The following is a 22,314-nucleotide window of genomic DNA, read 5'->3' on the forward strand; positions in this document are numbered from 1 at the left end:
GAACGACACTCCTAGCTGATATAAAACTTTAAATGCTACAGATAAGAATTCCAAACCTGTAATCGCGCGAAAAGTACTCTATGTACCCATAAACTGAACTCAAAAAGAGCTAGAGAAACATCGGAGTTATTTGAATCACCTTCGACTAAAAATGATACTACTAACGTTAAGTATTTTGCGTTTTTTATTCTTAAAGTTCCTGCACCTCGTCTACAAAAGAAATTTGGACGACACCGACTTTATCTGGAGCGATTTCAATTTAGTGACCGAGATTTTTGTAGTCGTGCATATGGTATACGCGATTATCAGCGCTTGTGTCGTCGGATTAAATCGAAGTACAATTTTAACCAGCGTCATGAAAGGTATTTCGATAGTGATTGTGGCAGAAGCCGTCATTGGATACTATATCGTTGGCTATAGAATTTCCCAAGATTTATCCGACATGTACTATTTGGAAATGTGCTTCATGATCCCCGCGTTACTCGTGGAAATAGTCTGCAGTTGAGTTCATAAACAGTCCAAGTGGATCATTTTAAACAACTATATCACATCGCTTTAATGTTGAAAGGTTGAAATATAAATAGTTTTATTTGAATTTATATAAAGTGAATTTGTTATTCGCGATAAATATTGGAAAATAAAATTAATAATATTGCAAATTGAGTGTTCTTTTCGGTATCTCCCCATTGCGCCGAATCCCATTCGACCGAATTCCCATTGCGTCGAATCCCATTGCGCCGAATCCCATTAGACCGAATTCCCATTGCGTCGAATTCCGCCAATGTTTTTGATGAAATTAGCCCAAAGTCGGGTTTTGTATTTTTCTAATCGACCGACGCAATATTCACAATTGAGCATCCGCAAAAAAATAGTTTTTCTTTCTACTCCTTTTGATTTTTTATGGAAGCGGTTTAATATATTTTTAAGTCTGTTAGGTTAGGTTAGGTTAGGATAGGTTAGGTTTGATTCGGTTAGGTTAGGTTATGTTAGGTAACACTGCATGCTGTTCTAACAGATGCTGAAACGGATAAAACCGAATCCTAAACGCGGAGAAGTGCGGGTTTTTCGGTCGAATGGGACAATCCCATTAGACCGAATCCTAAACCCGGAGAAGTGCGGGTTTTTCGGTCGAATGGGACAATCCCATTAGACCGAATCCTAAACCCGGAGAAGTGCGGGTTTTTCGGTCGAATGGGACAATCCCATTAGACCGAATCCTAAATCCGCCAAAGTGCGGGTTTTTCGGTCGAATGGGATTCGGCGCAATGGAACCGATTCTTATTTTCAGCGTATTCTCGTGACATCATTATCGCTATAGCGGAAGGCCTTAGAGCTATGTCCGTCATGTTTTCCAAATTTTTATCTGGTCAGTGGTCAACTTCAAATAGATTGTCAGCTCGTCAGTATTAAGTGAATAGGTCCCAAATCAGGACCAAATAACAGATGATCAGCAATTTGTAATTTCAAAACTAAAACTAATAAAAACCTTATCTTTTTTGATAGACTGTATACATTATATATTTGATTATTATGTTAGATTGGCTCGGTGCGAAAGTAAACCTATACGGAGATTAGCAATCTGTAGATTCCAAAACTAAAACTATGGCAGTAATGGTATTCTAAAACTAATTAAAACTTTATCTTTACTGATAGACTGTTTAAAAACCTTAAAAGTCGCTCGATGGTGTCTAGATGATTATAATAATAATTAGCTAGGCTAATACCCAAGGCACCACCTTAGGACGATTTCTCGATTTAGTTTTTATTTCGCTTTAAGATAATTTTAAAACATTTAATTTAATATTTTATTACTGTTAAACATTATTTTCAATAATTTAATGTGTTTGTGATTCTGAAATCTATAAAGGTCAGAGTATATTTAAAAAAATTATGAGAGAAATATTTTGCATCAATAAATATTTTAAGATGTTAAACTTATATTGTTACTATATGTTAACAATCTGCTACACAAGTTCGCCGTTCACGTTTTGAAGGGGTGGCTTAATCTGCATAATTTTTTTTGTGAATTAACTATTGTTAATAAACGTAATTGTTAATACGGAAATATATTAAATGTTGTTGAAAAAAAATGGGACGAAAAATATTTAACTTTATACTATCAGAATACCTTTTGCACGTTTTCAAAGATGTTAAATCTTGGATTAGGACTAAATCTCATCAACTGTTTGGAAATTACAGCAACACTTTAGTTTTGTTTTCACTTATCTTCGAGGCGGAGATAATTTTGTTACAGTTTTCTAAAACTTCATGTCACTTGAAGATGGCACTCCTATCGTAGCAACCATAGATAAAATAACTTCGTATATAGACAGGAAACTTCAATGGGGCCAACTGACTTTCAGCAGATTCCCCTGACATCTAGTGACTGCGCCAGTTGGCTGTGTTCTCAAGAGCGTAGAAATAAGTGTGTTATTTATAAAGGTAAATGGCTTCAAATATACAAGAAATAGCGTGTATAACAAACTAGAAATCGTTACTGAATGCTATTTGTTTGTGCTTATTTTAAATTTGCTTTCAGTACATGAAAAAAGTACTTTTAATACACCTAGCTCACTTAAGCCTTTGCAATTGGCATCGCAACATACATTCATCCAATTTTAGTATCATTTAAATAATTTTTTAACATACCTTAACCTTGGATTAATAACAAAAGCTTAATAATTATAATTCAACATACTTTTTTTTATCCTAAGCTCGTATAAGTCATAACTTGTGGAAGCCAGAGATTTTGGATTAAAATAAGTCTATATTATTAATCCAAGCTGAAGCATTAAAGCAATGTTTACAGCCAAGGCTTACGCTGAGCTAAGAGTAGTATTGACTTCGAGTAGCGCGAACTTCACCAAATAATATTATTCGGGTGCCGCCACCAGATGTCGGACAAAATTCTGGAGTCACCTCTACAACATATAGTTTCCTATCTATATACGAAGTTATTTTATCTATGGTAGCAACCATTGAATTGGGAATAATACTGCTAGAATTACAATTACAATTTCGGTTGCCATGGTTACGCGGGACCTGTTCTGATAAGACTGTACGAAATTCATCTTTATAATTAGGTGGTAGCGCCATCTATATTTTGTAAAGTTGTATGGCTAAAAATAAATAATTATTAGCTAACTCACCGTAACTTGAGTTAAAAAGGATCGTGTTGACAGAATAAAATTATTTTTAAACAACTTCAAAGGTTTGTTTCTTACAAGAAATCATACATTTCAATTTCGCATCAGATTCGCGAAAAAATTGAATTGCAATATAGTTGCCACCACTAGAGACAGATGCCGCCACGGTAGAACGATAAAGTTGATAAAGTCTCCTTATGGAACGAAATTGGTCCCGCGCCAGCCAGATTTAGTTGTACCTCTATTTATTCCCAACTCAATGGGTAGCAACCAAATTTTTAAAACTTTTAAATCTAGCGTTTGAGTTAAAATTGGTTTTCCGGATTTCGCCATGTGAATGAGAGATGGCGCTGTGTGTATTTAAATTATCCGGGTTTATCTAGTTTAAAAAATAAGTGACTCGTCAAATAACTGACGTAGTTGACAAAGCTGATTAAGATAAGAATTCCAAAAGTAAAACTAAAGCAAAATTGAATTTGAGCTTACAAGATCGGGGTTTAAATTTCAGTAGCAAAGAAGAACGCGAAAAACAATTGTCAAAAGAAAATTATGAAGTTCACGAAAAATTCTTTTCACAGTCGCTCAAATGGCTCAAATCATCTCAAAACGAAATCAAAGCGAAAACTATTCTGGAACAATGGTAGAAGTTCCTCTATAAGTAGTAGAAGTTCCTCTATAAGTAGTAGAAGCTCCTCTATAAATAGTAGAAGTTCCTCTATAAGTAGTAGAAGTTCCTCTATAAGTAGTAGAAGCTCCTCTATAAATAGTAGAAGTTCCTCTATAAGTAGTAGCAGTTTCTCTGCAGATAGTAGAAATTCATCTACAGAGTTGCCACCACCCTCCTACGCATTGTAACCCGGCCACCTGAATTAATGGCTCTAAAAGTCGCATGATGACTTAGGCCTAAGGTGGTGCCTTGGGTATTAGCCTAGCTAATTATTATTATTTTATTCCCCTACAGATAGTAGAAGTTCATCTACAGATAGTAGCAATTCTTCTACGGATAGTAGTAATTCTTCTACAGAGAGTAGCAATTCCACTACAGATAGTAGACGTTCCTCTACAGATTTTAGTAAATAATGTACAGCAATTCGTTCCTCTACAGACAATAGTGAGGTTAAGCGGGACGCTCTAAAAATTCGTGGTATCAATTTCTTTGATATCAGTTAAGCGGGCTTTAACGTTTACTGCTAAAACAAAATTTACACTTACAAAAGAATTTGAACACATTTTAGAAATAATTGTTGACGAAAATAAACAATTTGGCAAGCTTGCCAAAATATACCTCTCCTCGGAAGAATTTGCCCTTGGGTGTAATAACTACTGGATACGGTACTCAATGATATTTCGCCATCAAAAGCTTCCGATGATTGTTAAATAAAATAATTACAAATAAATTAAATTTTAATGTAAGTATTGCGAAAAATTATTTTTTAATATGCCGTTGCCTAATTAATTTGACACAATTAGTTCCTTCATTAATTAATTATTAATTACTTCTTTTTATAAAGTAACGCGGCCTTCTTGTTTTAATGCTGCTCTTACGTCACAGTCTCTAACTTTTATAAGTCTACATGCGCGCGCTACAGTCGCCAGAGAAATGAAGGTTATTCTAGCGCTCGTGCAAATCGCTCGCGCGAAGACTATACTAATAAAGCTATAATTCGAAGTTTCATTTAAATCAAGGATTACCTCTGCGTATTGTTCCATACCAGAGTGACTGAGAAAAATCATATCCTACCCGAGGTGATATGATTTTTCTCAGTCACTCTGGTATGAAACAATACGCAGTGGTAATCCTTGATTTAAATGAAACTTCGAATTATAATAATTCCTGCGTAATTATAAAAAATAAATTATCAATCTAATAAAGCTAGGTCTTGTGACGTAAGAGCAACATTTTAACAAAGTTGGGCAAGATCACTTTTTATTTATAAAATCAATTAATGGATCAATTTATTAATAAATTGTTTAGTAATAAACCATATTTTCTGGTTGGAAAAGTACTAGAAAATTAATGTATGACGGTCTTCGCCTTGCACTACTTTTTATTAGCAGACGTTTTTTAATAATTAACGGGAGTAAATGTTTAAAGCGAATAACGATATAATAAACCCTTAAATTATATCAACTTCTTCCACTTCTAACTACGACCAACCGGTCCAAAGGCGCTGAAGTCCAAACCCACCCAGCCACAGTGACCAAAAGAGTAAACCCTCTCTTGGGGAGCGGTCGCAATTTCTGTGGATAATTAACGACCTTCTTTATTGACAGTTATGTTAAGAATAAAGAAGTTGCTGATGAATTAAAATGTACGCCACGTCGCTTCCAACCGCCAGAAAAAAGAATAAAGGTCTTATCACTGACCAATGTCCAGCCGTCGCGTGCGTCAAGGTCGAACGCTTTGTTGAAATACGACTCTCCGTATTCCAGTCACGTTGTCGCGCGGGTTATATACATGACCCTTGTTTATGAACAGAGCCTGTAGTTAAATTAGGTCCAACTAGGGAGAGTTACTTTTTGAGCCTATAGATTAATCGTTCCGATTTGAGCTGATTTAAGTGCTAACTCCCGTTTTAATATCCTAAAGGGATTAATATTGTCGTCGAACGTAAACACACGGTGGTTATTTACGCTGTGTTTAGCGTTCTGATGTTTATTACGGAAATGCGACATGGTTTAGCGTTTAGATTGCTTTTGCAAATAGTCGGTTATCACAATTATTAACGCATGCTGTTTATTATTTTACTGTATAAGTTTATCGGTTGTAGTGTAGTGCTGTTTATTATTTTACTATATAAGTTTATCGGTTGTAGGGCGCTGGTTTTTTACACACAATCCTAAGGGATTTGTGTGTACTAAGATCACGTACCCTGTTGTCCACCGCCGTCAAATCTGACATAATACTTCAACCATAAGGTTTAGAACGGTCATTGTGATGTCAATCAATAGAAAAAATCAGGCCCTCAATCGCCCAATATTAATTATGCCACTAGGGGGCCTACAAGTTGGTAATTTGCCCATTTAACAATTTTAGTAGATTTTCGACTTAAAACGTACATAATGTTTTAAATTAAGACTGATTTGGTTGAAAATTATATTTTTAGTTAGTACTGATCATTTCTGGAAAGAATTAGAACGGTGTTGGCAATTGGTAACCCGGGGCAAAGAGTTAGAAAGGTGTTGGCAGTCGGCAACAAGGGGCAAAGAGTTAGGAAGGTGTTGGCAGTGGTTAACCCGGGGCAAAGAGTTAGGAAGGTGTTGGCAGTGGGTAACCCGGAGCAAAGAGTTAGAAAGGTGTTGGCAGTTGGTAACACGGGGCAAAGAGTTAGAAAGGTGTAGGCAGTTGGCCACCCGGGGCAAAGAGTTAGAACGGTGTTGGCAGTTGGCCACCCGGGGCAAAGAGTTAGAACGGTGTTGGCAGTTGTCGAGGGGCTGATCACTCCACGTAATCGGTGTACGGAGCCGTACCTTTGACTGTACTAATGGGATTACGCGTAATCTTTGAAGTCCCTGCCTTTGGCAGTGCTAATCTAAGCGTAATCCGGTGTACAGACTTTCTAAGAGTGGTTAGCCCCTCGGCAGTTGTTAACACGGGGCAAAGAGTTAGAAAGGTGTAGGCTGTTGGTAAAACGGGGCAAAGAGTTAGAACGGTGTTGGCAGTTGGCCACCCGGGGCAAAGAGTTAGAAAGGTGTAGGCAGTCGCAAACCCGGGGCAAAGAGTTAGAACGGTGTTGGCAGTTGGTAACACGGGGCAAAGAGTTAGAAAGGTGTAGGCAGTCGGAAACCCGGGGCAAAGAATTAGAATGATGTTGGCATTTGGCAACCCGGGCAAAGAGTTAGAACGGTGATCTGATATACTAGAAACGGTATCGCAGTCGCCTTGGGTGTATTCGTGTGTTGAGGGTGTTTATATTGGTGTGTGTTTGTGTTGTGCTGTGCTGTTGATAGTTACTGTTTTTTGACGTTAAAGATGGACCTAGTGCTGAGGGTTACTATAGACATCTCAACATCAAAACGGCAGGTCGGCACCAATTAAGACAGTATACGTGTTATCAGGAAACTATATATGTATACACTTGGAATGTCTAAGTAAAATTTTGACGGCCGTGATGAAGCTCGTAGAAATGGTCGTGTCTTAAAGCGGGAAAACTCACGAGAAAACTCTCGCGCCTCGCTACCCTCATTCGACGAAAACTCGTCATTAAGCCTAGTCATTGCTATTTTATTATTAGCTTACCTGATTATCTCTTTTATAACCATACAAATACCTGAAATTAGGTATCACTACACTTCTTTCGCGAAAAACATTATAATTACTTTAAAATATTAAGTACGATAACAAATTGAGGTTTTTAAATCCATTGTTTTATAAGCCTATTTGGCGCGGGAAGATCGCCTATTTGTTACCATGACGACGCATTCTTTTCGCGTCAAACCTCGAGACAATGAATTAGAAATGCCATGTTACGTCTTACACTTGACGTAGTTAAGCCCCGCCTTTTTCTCGACGCGCTTTCGTATCACCGTCCCAATGGGACCTTAGACGTTCCAAGTGTATACCTCTTTAGTTTCCTGATGTTATTGTTAAGTTTAATAGGTTCACTTTGGATTGAAACCTTGGTCATCTGCATGGTAGGCGCGTGTTCAACCACCAAAGCTCATTACTCAACTGGTAGATAAATTCAGGAATACGAAACTATTGAATCTAAGCAAAAAATGAACTTAATCTTGTATGGAAAAGAATGCATTCGTGCTGGACAGGAATAGCACCCAGTTCTGTTGCAGAGGTTTTCGAAAAAGCTCACATAAAACCGAATCTAGTAGACGATGCATGTACTTAAATAGAGCCCGAGATAATTTGCCGCTTGGTACGAGGAGAGGTACTATTTTGGTTTTAAAAACGTACTGGAATTCAAAAGCTAATGGATTTCAAAAGCTACTGGATTTCAAAACCTAAGTTTCAAAACCTACTAAGTTTCAAAACCTACTGGATTTCAAAACGTACTGAATTTCAAAACGTACTGGATTTCAAAAAGTACTGGATTTCAAAACGTACTGGATTTCAAAACGTACTGGATTTCAAAATTATACATTTCAACGCACTAGTCTTTATATAGAAAACGTTATCCTTATAGAACTAATTATAAAAAGCTACTGTTCTATTTTTAAAGTTATCGCGTGCAGTACACTGGTTTTCAAAATTTGATTTGCGTACTTTGTGATACCCTAGTTTTGGAAGTTAAACATTAAAATATGCTGTGCACTAGTTTCAGTTATATCGTTATTGGTACCGGGGATTTCATATTAATAGTAACAAGCTATATGCACTAGTTTTCAAACTTTGGTTTTCGAAACTTCTGGTACACTACTTTTGAAAATTAAATTATTTCTGGATTACTTCCATTATTAATTAGTTTTGTTAATAATGTATGGTGAGATGCGCTAGTTTTGTTAATAATATATGGTGAGGTGCACTAGTTTTGTTAATAATATATGGTGAGGTGCGCTAGTTTTTTTAATAATATATGTTGAGGTGGGCTAGTTTTGATAATTAAATATGATGAGGTGCGCTAGTTTTGTTAATAATATATGGTGAGGTGCGCTAGTTTTGTTAATAATATATGGTGAGGTGCACTAGTTTTGTTAATAATATATGGCGAGGTGCACTAGTTTTGTTAATAATACATGGTGAGGTGCGCTAGTTTTGTTAATAATATATGTTGAGGTGAGCTAGTTTTTATAATTAAATTTTGTGGGGTGCACTAGTTTTGTTAATAATATATGGTGAGGTGCGCTAGTTTTTTTAATAATATATGGTGAGGTGGGCTAGTTTTGATAATTAAATATGGTGGGGTGCGCTAGTTTTGTTAATAATATATGGTGAGGTGGGCTAGTTTTGATAATTAAATATGGTGGGGTGCGCTAGTTTTGTTAATAATATATGGTGAGGTGCACTAGTTTTGTTAATAATATGTGGTGATCTGCGCTAGTTTTGTTAATAATATATGGCGAGGTGCACTAGTTTTGTTAATAATACATGGTGATGTGCGCTAGTTTTGTTAATAATATATGGTGAGGTTCGCTAGTTTTGTTAATAATATATGGTGAGGTGCGCTAGTTTTGTTAATAATATATGTTGAGGTGGGCTAGTTTTGATAATTAAATATGGTGGGGTGCTCTAGTTTTCTTAATAATATATGGTCAGGTGCGCTAGTTTTGTTAATAATATATGGTGAGGAGCGCTAGTTTTGTGAGTAATATATGTTGAGGTGGGCTAGTTTTGTTAATAATATATGGTGAGGAGCGCTAGTTTTGTTAATAATATATGTTGAGGTGGGCTAGTTTTGATAATTAAATATGGTGGGGTGCGCTAGTTTTGTTAATAATATATGGTGAGGTGCGCTAGTTTTGATAATTAAATATGATGTGGTGCGCTAGTTTTGTTAATAATATAGAGTGAGGTGCGCTAGTTTTGTTAATTATATATGGTGAGGTGCGCTAGTTTCGTAAATTATATATGGTGAGGTGCGCTAGTTTTATTAATAATATTTGTTGAGGTGCGCTAGTTTGGATAATTAAATGTGTTGAGGTGCGCTAGTTTTGTTAATTATCTATGGTGAGATGCGCTAGTTTTGATAATTATATATGGTGAGGTGCGCTGGTTTTGATAATTACGATATTTGAAGCATTAATTTTGAATACGGTGCCTTTCTACACGCCTTCGTTATTAGCATATTCGGTGCTCTAGTTTTCAAAATTATGGCGTTATGTACAATCTTTTAAATAGTGTTATAATATTTACTATAATAAAGAAATTAATATCGATAGTTATAAACTCTTTAAAAGGAAAATATGGAGACATCTTTTTCTAGTTTTTCAAACGCAGCTAACGATTCAAACGCCACCTTCCGGCGTTTCAAAGTAACTCCAAAATACTGCGAAGGGGGATAAAAACAAGGTTATGGAAATCAGTTTCTAAGGGAATCCATTCAATGAGAGAAAACTACAGAACTAAGCAAAAATTGTCGAGGTACCTAGCTCAGGGATGAAGCTGCCACCTTGGCAGAGGTCAGCTGTTCACCCAGCCTACGCAAACTTAGACCGCTAACTCATCTTTACCCGCGGTATCAAGTGACGGAGTATTACGAGATAAAGCGAGGCAACTCCTTGAAGTTGTCTTCCGCTCGCATCACCTGACTCATCAAAAAAGAGTATTTCGTATATGATGGCTGATTTATTCCTGATGGTTTCGCAAACTAGGTGAACTGAACCAAGAGACCAGTGTGTCTTAAATCCCTTTGGAGTTCCTCATTTGCGATTATTAAGAGAATATATTTTTGTCCTCTGCAAAAGATGGCGCTCTTTTTTATATTTTAATGACTAGACTAGTCTTTAAGGAATAAATATTCTTGTTTCATAGACCGTAACTGACAAGGAGACATCCCGAATTGTAACCCACCGATTTTGTTCAAACTCGGGGGATTGGTAGACCTTCATGTATCATGAAAAATCCGAAAGGGAATTTATTCAATAGGCAACCGTTTTGCCATGGCAACGAAAAATGTTTTTGACAACAACAAATTAAAATTTTCCCATTGAAAATAACATGGGATTCTGACCGATTCCTACAACATTTCAACAAATTTCAAAATTTCGAAAATGCCAAAAAAAGAAAAAATAAATAAAAATTGAAAGTAAAAACATCAAAATTGATCAACTTTTGATCAATTTGAGGTCAGAATCCCATGTTATTTTCAATGGGAAAATTTAATATTTTGTGTTGTCAAAAACATTTTTCGTTGCCATGGCAAAACGGTTGCCCATTGAATAAATTACCTTTAGGATTTTTCAAGTTACATGAACGTCTACCAAAACCCCGAGTTTGAACAAAATCGGTGGGTTACACTTCGGGATGTCTCCTTGTGAGATATGATGTATGAATTGGAGTAATTTGGTTAATTTCGTAGAATTAAATTCAGTTCTGTTTACGTAGAAAGATGGGAGTTATCCCAATTTCAAACAATTCCCCATCAGTCCAAGGATTTTACTGTCTTCGTCTATTTAAAGCAAAAGGTGGCTCCAAAGAAAGCTCCTTGCAAAAGACCCCGTAAAATATCGCCCTCTATCGTTGCCCCAGGGCAAAATATTTTAATTTCATCACTTTACGATTTCTAAGTTTAAAGGCCTAGATTTTCTTCCGCCTGTCACCCTTTAAATTTACTTTCCTTCCAAACAAATACCCTGGTGGTAGGCCAATGTGTTCTGACACTTTTAAATATACGTAATATGTTACAACAAAATGTAGGTGTGTAAGTTTTCATATTTTGTTAATTATTTTTGTGAAATAGTTCTGTTTATATAGTCACATGGCCTTCTTGTTTAAATGTTGCTCTTACGTCACAGTCTCTTACTTTGACAAATCTGCGACTGCGCGCTACAGTCGCGAGGAATATAGCTTTTCTAGCGCACGTGCAAATCGCGCGTGCGAAGAATATACTAATAAAGCTGGGTCTTGTGACGTAAGAGCAACATTTCAACAATCGAACAGATGTTTATTTGATTTTACGATTAAAATTTGACGCTTAGCCTCGGTCGTAGCACGGTGAACGTGTTAAATTCGAGAGACTAGTTCAGCGGCGGCGATCGGAAAACATTTCTGTGGGGGCACGGGCCATTATCGTTTTATCCAAAAATCCATATACTTAACAATGAATACATTGATAATAAAAGTTAAGTCGATATGTTTAGAAAAATATCTGCGTACATGGATAGATAATTAAGCCTTTCTTGGCCAGATACTTTTTAGGTAAAATAGGGTACATGACGCGGCGATTTTCTGTTTGGACGAATCTATCGAAATCAATTTTACGGTTATATCATCTTAAGGGGGAAGACTACAGTGGCCATTGTCTACTTTAGCGCTATTTCAAGCTGAACTCTTTTAATTTTGTATTTTAACTTATAAAATTAATATCTAAGTGTATAACAGCCACTTGTTTCGTGCTTAAAATAATTTTGACAATTTTAAATTTAAAAATAATTAAGTTATTACGTTTTAATTCGGACCGCCGGAGCTAAACAAGTTGGGCAAGCGCCCAAACTACCCTTTAGTTAGAACCTTATATCTCGTTAACTATTAATATTAGAATTATCAAAATTATTTGAAGCACTAGAGGAAGGTTCAGCCTAATAAGAAAAATATAATTCAATTATGTAATTGTTAAAACAAACGTTCAGCTTGAACGAAAAAGAGGCTTTTACTGAATTCTTCCCCCTTAATGGTACTCGCATCTGCAATCTCAAAATAACTTCTGTAAAAAGACTGAATAGACGCTAAAAGAAATTATTCGCTCCAAAATAAAAACCGTCAAAAGGAAGGGTTTTTAAATTAAAAACGCGTGAATCTCGATGATATCGCCCATTTTTTCGTCGCACGTGTAATTATTTATTCTGATAATAAAATAGAATCACGTGGGCTTAGCAATATTTATCTGCATTTGTCTTAGCCAATAAGATTATCCCTTCCGAGCAAGCACGCGCCAATTTACACAATGAACCGATGAAGATTTTCAAATCAATTTCTTTTAAGATCTATTCGGACCCAAAAAAGGCAGTGAGATTTTTCCCTGATTCCCCGATTTAATTTCTGTGGGGCTCTGCCCTCGTATGATTTTCCCTGTGGGGCTCGAGCCCCCACAGCAAAAAACAAACGAGGGCAGAGCCCCCTTAGAAATAAAATTGAGGAAAAATCGAGGGGTAAGACAGTCTCAGATAATCTGTACACCGAGTTCGTGCATTTAGCACTGTTAAAGGTACATATTTTCAAGAGTTCGTGAGTTCCATCTAGCACTGTCAAAGGTACGGCAGTGTGCACTGAGTTCGCAGAGTGTCTTACCCCTCGGGAAAAATAGCAATCAGTGGAAATTTATAATCTCACTGCCTTTATTTGGGTTCAAATTCAGTCTTTTTACAGAAGTTATTTTGAGATTGCAGATCTATGAGAGTAGCATTAAGGTGATATAACCGTAAAATTGATTTCGATAGATTCGTCCAAACAGAAAATCGCCTCCTCGTGTACCCTATTTAACCTAAAATACCTTCGTAAAGTATCTGGCCAAGAAAGGCTTAATTATCTAGCCATGTACACGGATATTTTTCTAAAGATATCAACTTAACTTTTGTTATCAATTTATTCATTGACGGATGAGATATAAGAAAGAACAGAAAAATATATATATATAGTAATAAAAATTTCGAACTGTACATTATCTTGCTTAAGTTTAAAGTATACGTATTTTTCGATAAAAAAATAATAGCGATAAATCTGTTAAACTAAAAATCCCTTTTTTTCCTTTTTTGACTTGGAAATTCCCATTTTTTATATTTTATTTATTAAATTTAATATATAGATAGATAGATATATATATATATATATAATAGATATATATATATAATATATATATATATATATATATAATATATATATATAATATATATATATATATATAATATATATATATATATAATATATATATATATATAATATATATATATATATATTAAATTTAATTGGCCAAAAGGGCTCCATTAAGTTGGCCCCCCCTCTCTACAATTTTAAAAACTTTCATTTGCGATCGAATGCGACATCGATGCGACCATATGCGAAACTAAAAAAAAGATGCGACATAATTGTTAAGTTGGAATAATTAAAACAAAAGGGGGGCTAACATAATGACAGCCCCCCACTTTCAACTATCAACCCGGAAACACAACCAATAGAATGCAACCTCAATGCGACGTTACGCGACACCCTTACTTTCGAATGCGACATCTTAGTTAACGAGATAGTCGCTATCGTAAGTGGGGGGGGCTAACTTAACGCGATCCCCCCTATATCAGTTGAGGTCTTCAAACACCCTTATTCGAATGCGACCTCAATGCGAAGCAATGCGACATGCTTAATTTTGAATGCGACAATTTAATTTTTGAGATAATCGATATTAGTTGTGGGGACCTAATTTAATGGCAGCCATTTAAAATGGCATCGCAGCCATTTAAAATGGCATCGCATTCATTTGCATTCATTTAAAATGAGGTCGCATTCATTCATTTACATTCATTTAAAATGAGGTCGCATTCATTCATTTACATTCATTTAAAATGAGGTCGCATTCATTCATTTACATTCATTTAAAATGAGGTCGCATTCATTCATTTACATTAATTTAAAATGAGTTCTTATTCATTTGCAATCATTTAAAATGAGGTCGCATTCATTTAAAATGAGGTCGCATTCATTTAAAATGAGGTCGCATTCATTTAAAATGAGGTCGCATTCATTTAAAATGAGGTCGCATTCATTTAAAATGAGGTCGCATTCATTTAAAATGAGGTCGCATTCATTTAAAATGGGGTCGCATTCATTTAAAATGGGGTCGCATTCATTTAAAATGAGGTCGCATTCATTTAAAATGAGGTCGCATTCATTTAAAATGAGGTCGCATTCAATTAAAATGAGGTCGCATTCAATTAAAATGAGGTCGCATTCAATTAAAATGAGGTCGCATTCAATTAAAATGAGGTCGCATTCAATTAAAATGAGGTCGCATTCAATTAAAATGAGGTCGCATTCAATTAAAATGAGGTCGCATTCAATTAAAATGAGGTCGCATTCAATTAAAATGAGGTCGCATTCAATTAAAATGAGGTCGCATTCAATTAAAATGAGGTCGCATTCAATTAAAATGAGGTCGCATTCAATTAAAATGAGGTCGCATTCATTTAAAATGAGGTCGCATTCAATTAAAATGAGGTCGCATTCATTTAAAATGAGGTCGCATTCATTTAAAATGAGGTCGCATTCATTTAAAATGAGGTCGCATTCATTTAAAATGAGGTCGCATTCATTTAAAATGAGGTCGCATTCATTTAAAATGAGGTCGCATTCATTTAAAATGAGGTCGCATTCATTTAAAATGAGGTCGCATTCATTTAAAATGAGGTCGCATTCATTTAAAATGAGGTCGCATTCAATTAAAATGAGGTCGCATTCAATTAAAATGAGGTCGCATTCAATTAAAATGAGGTCGCATTCATTTAAAATGAGGTCGCATTCATTTAAAATGAGGTCGCATTCATTTAAAATGAGGTCGCATTCATTTAAAATGAGGTCGCATTCATTTAAAATGAGGTCGCATTCATTTAAAATGAGGTCGCATTCAATTAAAATGAGGTCGCATTCAATTAAAATGAGGTCGCATTCAATTAAAATGAGGTCGCATTCAATTAAAATGAGGTCGCATTCAATTAAAATGAGGTCGCATTCAATTAAAATGAGGTCGCATTCAATTAAAATGAGGTCGCATTCAATTAAAATGAGGTCGCATTCAATTAAAATGAGGTCGCATTCAATTAAAATGAGGTCGCATTCAATTAAAATGAGGTCGCATTCATTTAAAATGAGGTCGCATTCAATTAAAATGAGGTCGCATTCATTTAAAATGAGGTCGCATTCATTTAAAATGAGGTCGCATTCATTTAAAATGAGGTCGCATTCATTTAAAATGAGGTCGCATTCATTTAAAATGAGGTCGCATTCATTTAAAATGAGGTCGCATTCATTTAAAATGAGGTCGCATTCATTTAAAATGAGGTCGCATTCATTTAAAATGAGGTCGCATTCATTTAAAATGAGGTCGCATTCATTTAAAATGAGGTCGCATTCAATTAAAATGAGGTCGCATTCAATTAAAATGAGGTCGCATTCAATTAAAATGAGGTCGCATTCATTTAAAATGAGGTCGCATTCATTTAAAATGAGGTCGCATTCATTTAAAATGAGGTCGCATTCATTTAAAATGAGGTCGCATTCATTTAAAATGAGGTCGCATTCAATTAAAATGAGGTCGCATTCAATTAAAATGAGGTCGCATTCAATTAAAATGAGGTCGCATTCAATTAAAATGAGGTCGCATTCAATTAAAATGAGGTCGCATTCAATTAAAATGAGGTCGCATTCAATTAAAATGAGGTCGCATTCAATTAAAATGAGGTCGCATTCAATTAAAATGAGGTCGCATTCAATTAAAATGAGGTCGCATTCATTTAAAATGAGGTCGCATTCAATTAAAATGAGGTCGCATTCATTTAAAATGAGGTCGCATTCATTTAAAATGAGGTCGCATTCATTTAAAATGAGGTCGCATTCATTTAAAATGAGGTCGCATTCATTTAAAATGAGGTCGCATTCATTTAAAATGAGGTCGCATTCATTTAAAATGAGGTCGCATTCATTTAAAATGAGGTCGCATTCATTTAAAATGAGGTCGCATTCATTTAAAATGAGGTCGCATTCATTTAAAATGAGGTCGCATTCATTTAAAATGAGGTCGCATTCATTTAAAATGAGTTCTTATTCATTTGCATTCATTTAAAATGGCGTCGCATTCATTTGCGTTAAGTTAGCCCCCCCACTTATGATAGCGATTATCTCGTTAAATAAGATATCGCATTCGAAATTAAGAGTGTCGCATAACGTCGGATTGAGGTCGCAATCGAATAAAGGTGTTTGGAGGCCTCAACTGTTATAGGGGGGCTCGCGTTAAGTTAGCCCCCCACTTACGATAGCGATTATCTCGTTAACTAAGATGTCGCATTTGAAAGTAAGGGTGTCGCATAACGTCGCATTGCGGTCGCATTCTATTGGTTGTGTTTCCGGGTTGATAGTTGAAAGTGGGGTGCTGTCATTATGTTACCCCCCCCCCCCCTTTTGTTTTAATAATTCCAACTTAACAAGTATGTCGCATCTTTTTTTTTTAGTTTCGCATATGGTCGCATTCGATCGCAAATGAAAGTTTTTAAAATTGTAGAGAGGGTGGGGGCAACTTAATGGGGCTCTGAAGGCTAGTCCAAATATAAAGGTTTATTACTTACATTAGAATAATTTTGTAAAAATATATCCTCAAAAGCCGCAAATGGATATTTATATCATGACTTTCATTACTATCAAGATGACAAGCATTTTAGGAACGTATTGAAAATGTTTTTTTTTACATCTGTAACTCGTAACATATCCATGGACTAAATGTAAAATTAGAGAAGACTAGAAAAGACAATGGTATCAGAAAAGCTAAAAATTACCTTTCTTCCCGTGCAAAGAACAGTTTTCCCGCATCCCCCCCCCCCGCGATAGGCGGTATTCCCTAACTTTTCCCGTTTTCCCTCATAAATTGCATTAATCCCTTTTAGCGTTTTGAAGGTTGCAAAATCCCGGAAAAGGGAAAAATTCCCCGCATGTGGAAGCACTGCTGAAGACCAAATCTATCCGCCGTAGGACCCACTATGGCTATCCCCTCGGTGAAGGGATCATGTATGGCATTTTTTTTAGAAATCACAGACTCTTAGGTAACAGGATTAATGCATCTGATATCTACGCGCATGGGCAGAATTAATTACGCATTATCTCTCCGATAGAGGGACGAGGAATAAACTTTTGTATACTTTTTAGGGTAGCCGAAACGTCCCTGTCCAACTAGGAGCAACAAACACAAGCAGAACACAGCTAGCCGTTAAACGCGCTAACGCAGTGTTGTATACAAATTTCATTGGACGAGCCCTGACGCTGAGCGTTTTACGGAAAGGGGGAAGACAATTTCCGAATTTCCCCCTTCCGACGGCAGCAGGCGCTAAAGCCAATGATAAACGTACATAAGAAAATCCACGACTTTTGACGGGTTGCGTTCTCCTTGTGTGGGGTGTTGTGTTTGTTGCTCCTAGCTGTCCAAGGGCCACACGGGCGTTTATAACACTCTGGTTGTAAATGGAGTCTACTCTCCCTCCGTGCCTTCAGAAGTAAATGAGGGCGTTTTTGTTATGAAAATGATGTGAAAATCTAGTCAAATAAAAGCTAATTTCCATCCACGTCTTTTGACGTGATAAATTGCACTTGCGAATTGTGGGTATAGCTATTTCTATGTATAAAAATAGGTTTCTTAGAAACGAAAACAAAATTTTAAATTCGACGTAAAAATGTAACTTCATAAGGAAAACGCGTCCAACATGGGGAGTATAGCAGTCTGATAACTTCGGTCCATTTACTTCTGGTGTCTCCTTAAAGCGGATCTGACCAATCAGATTCTGGCACTTTTCCACGCCTATAGTTCCAGAGATTAAGCCGCGAATCCATACTCGAAATCATTGTTACCGGAAAGAACTACAGCATTTCAGATGAATCCACATCACGAGTAACTTCATTATCTGATTTAGTGTTCTTCCGTTTTTACACACAATCCTAAGGATTTGTGTGTATTAGTCTCACGTACAGTGTAGCCGTTGCCGCCGATGCCGCCGATGGCGCCGTGTCAAGCATACCTCGTCAACGGTTAGGGCTAGACGTGTCAAGCATACCTCGTCAACGGTTAGGGCTAGACGTGTCAATTATATCTCGTTCGGATGTACAGACATTACCATTGATAGCCTTTCATAAAGTTTTCAAATCGGAGCCCAAGAAGTTGGGAATTTGCCCAATTTACTATTTTCGGTGATTTTCTGATATTTTGTTTAAAATTAAGTCCGATAACGTTAAAAAAAATATTATTGGATAGGTTAGGATTCAGCGGACCTACAACTTCGGTTATATCAGTAAATATTAAATTTAAGTATAGTTTTCAGGGTAATTTACGGGACCCCAATTTTGGTGGTTTAATATTTTCGCCTAAAAATCTACATATTTAAGTCCAATTTTCATGAGAGTTATATTTTTGAATAGCTGTGGTTTACACTTAACCTAGAATTGCAAATACGTTCCTTAAATTTAATTCTAAGTAAGGTTTTTTGGGCAGCGTATACGGACCCCCGCAATTTCCAACATTGTTAATCCGCGTGTTTATAGAGGTCTACGCGCCCGTTTCCCTCTGGCGTTTTTCAAGGCCGTTCAGAGTGGGCCGCGCTTTCAACGTATGAGCAGAAGTAATAATTAAGTATGACACTGATCGGCCTAGTCTTCGGCGTATGACCAGAAGTAAAAAATAAGTGTGATCAAAAGTAACTAATAAATGTGATCAAAAGTAACTAATAAATGTGATCAGAAGTAACTAATAAGTTACTAGAAGAAATAAGTGTGACACTCAACGGCTGACTAGTAGTAACAAATAAGTGTGATCAGAAGTAAAAAATAAAAGTGACACTGATCGAAGAAATTTTCGATGCTTTCAAAGTATGACTAGAAGTAACAAATAAGTGTAGATATGTTTATATGTGTGACCGTGGATATATTTTGGTTGCGATACCGGCGTTGCAGGTTGCTGTGAATAGCTCAAACCAACTTAACACATTAGAAGGATTGTGTGTATTCCGACCGTCGTACGTCTTGTTTAAATACGCACCGAAGTTATCAGATTGCTATACTCCCCATGCTGGAGGCGTTTTCCTTATGAAGTTACATTTTGACCTCGAATTTAAAATTTTGCGCGCTCCTAGGCCGAAAAAAAAACACGTTATTGTTTTTATGAAAACATATTTTTTACATAGAAATAGCTATACCCACAATTTCCAAGTGCAATTTATCGCGTCAAAAGACGGGGATGGAAATTAGCTTTTATTTGACTCGATTTTCTCATCATTTTCATCAGGAAAACGCCCTCCGATTCGGAGCGCTATTTCAAAAGTGTAAATAACGCTTACTTTTGGAAAATAATGATGAATTATTGAATCGGAAGATAAAAATAACTATTGTAAACACTGGCTCCATTTCAGAAGTTAGTTTTCTTCGAATTTCAAACCTAAACGCGTGTAGGCCATCAAACTAACCAACTATTTTGCCAACGGAAAGAGTAGGAAGGGTCGAATTTCCTGTTCGGAATCACTCCACGACAACTATCATTAACATAATTCGTTCTGTACCATACTTATGTTTATTATCCACTTATGATTTTACAAATAACTCGCATAATTTCCAAGAGATCCCAAATTATTGGAGATACTTGGGCCACGCTAATTGGTAACGTCTCTCCCCTCTCGTCAGACTTGATGACCGATAAAGCACTATCTTGGTACCTTTTGTAATAAGTCAGGACGACCCCGCAGCATTGGAATAAAGGTCATTGACCGTCAGACAATAGAGAGATTAAACCAAAGATTTAAAACGTGTACGTGAAACTTGTAGGAGTGTAGACGTAGTTTTATCTACACTCAGCTACAAGTTGTTCCCGAAGGGTTGCTTAACCCGTCTACTATTTCACCATCGTGTACCTTGCCTTAAGAAAAACTACCAGAAGGTCACCTTGAAGAACACCAAGGGGCAGATCACTCTAATACAGGGTGTCCTATTAATCATGATCAAAAATATAATCATGATTTAATCATTTTTAATCTTTGAACAGCCAAAGCTACAGATTTAATTTTAATCTATTTTAATCATGATTTAATTATACGAGGGTGTCCTAATAATCCTTGGAGTGAACTGCCCCTCGAAGAATAGTATTACTGTATTCATTTTGATCCAATTTTTCACTAAATCCAACAAAATAGGTCAAAGGTCAGAGGGTTAATAATTTTTTCCTCACCTCCCTTCATAACGTTGTCAATTTGCCGTCTTACCAAGCTTAAAGGGAATATAACCTCAGGTATTTGGTGTGGAACCCCAGCGTTTGCAGCTCTGGTTGTTCTTGGCTTTACTTTAAAAATGTTGGGTGCCACTGTACAGGGTAATTTGAAAAATTGAAGGGGTCTTCCATAAAGTTTGCTTTGCGGTTCTGTTCCCTTTAAAGGAAAGGATGACGATAAGAAGTTTATCTTTACAAGAGGGGGGGAATGAAATAAATGTGCTAGGTTAATACCAAAGGCACCACCTTAGGCCTAAGTCATCAAGTGACTTTAACAATGCGGGTTACAATGCGTAGGAGGTTGGTGGCAAGCCCTACATGCCATGCGAGCCACTATTACCGTTAACCTCTACAAGTTTTTGTAGAAGGGGAAACCCCTTAAACCAGTGAGGAGAGACCTTGCAAACTCAACTCAGAAGGAGTTGTTAATATTCAGCCACTGACTAAAAAACAAATTTCCGAAGCGTATTTCAGTAGACTGTGACTGTCTATATAAAGATGGGATTTTTTTGGGCTGATAACAGATTTTCATATCCCAGGTCATGACTAGGTGATTTTTGAAAGACATCACGCAAATACCTGGATATAGTGACTTCCGTCCTACGCGCTAGGCAATCTTTTTGCAGAAATCCCCAATGACCAAAACACACGACGCTAAAAGGAGAGACACATGTCAAGCGAATACACCCAACCACTGACCCGAGAACGTCATCGGGACATAAGCCGCACGCGCGTCATCATCATCCAAAACCATTACTGGTAGACCACCCATTTCACCCCAACTCCCTGGACGACCAAAGCTTCTTCATCCGAGGATCAACTAGCTGCGAGAACGTGTTTAGGTAATTGAGAACGTGGCAGTCAACCGGTTTACGGAAAAAAGATATATTACCGACGAGTAGTGATAATATGTTTCTACATTGCGCGCTTTTCTCGTTAGAGGCTCTTCTGTCAATTCTCTCTAGTCCAGCAGTTAACTATTATCAGTAACTATTTCGGCTAACTGACACACTTATATAATTATAGACCTATGGTACTATCTAAGCCAGACTGAAATTCGAACTGAAACCGCCATCTGTCGATGACTGGTTGTTAAAATATTTTTATTTGCCAAATTAATTCAATAATTTGCTATTCATGATTTATTAAATAAATGATATAATGAAATTCAGTTTTAATTAAAGATATACGAACTAAATTTTTAGTTAAATTGAAATTTTCCATACCTAATTATACATGAATTTTTCTCGAAAGATGAGAAATAGTTCATACGACTGATACTAGATGGCGCTGTACAATAGCGGTATATTCGAAATTTATTTTAATAGTAGATAATGCTACAGGGTCTTCAAGGTAGGAAATGTGTGCCCATTGAAAATTAACTCGAGTTTGCGAAGTGACATTTTTATAGCCAAGATGGATACCTCCGATACTATGCTATTTTCCTATCATAAGAAACATAATTTGTGTAAGTATAAAACATAGAAATTGTCCGACAATTTAATGAATAACTTATAATGTCTGAAATTGTCCGCGAAATTCATAAAATGTACGAAATTCTCAGT

At 36.3% G+C, this 22,314-nt stretch overlaps 1 protein-coding gene across 3 annotated transcripts in view; it reads right to left on the reverse strand.

Moving 5' to 3' along the window:
- Window positions 1-22,314, reverse strand: part of LOC149958587 (excitatory amino acid transporter-like) — a 128,338-nt gene that overhangs the window by 68,568 nt on the left and 37,456 nt on the right. The window contains exon 1 of one of the 3 annotated variants that reach the window (XM_090165944.1): window positions 20,711-20,732. The exons of the other annotated variants lie outside the window; for them this stretch is intronic. The gene's annotated coding sequence lies outside the window, so the exon portion shown is untranslated. Of the gene's footprint in view, window positions 1-20,710; window positions 20,733-22,314 lie in introns of those variants that run through there. 3 annotated transcript variants of the gene reach the window in all.

The sequence above is a fragment of the Leiobunum rupestre genome, chromosome 2 (genome assembly GCF_980474605.1).
Source record: "Leiobunum rupestre chromosome 2, qqLeiRupe1.1.hap1, whole genome shotgun sequence".
NCBI lineage: Eukaryota > Metazoa > Arthropoda > Arachnida > Opiliones > Sclerosomatidae > Leiobunum > Leiobunum rupestre.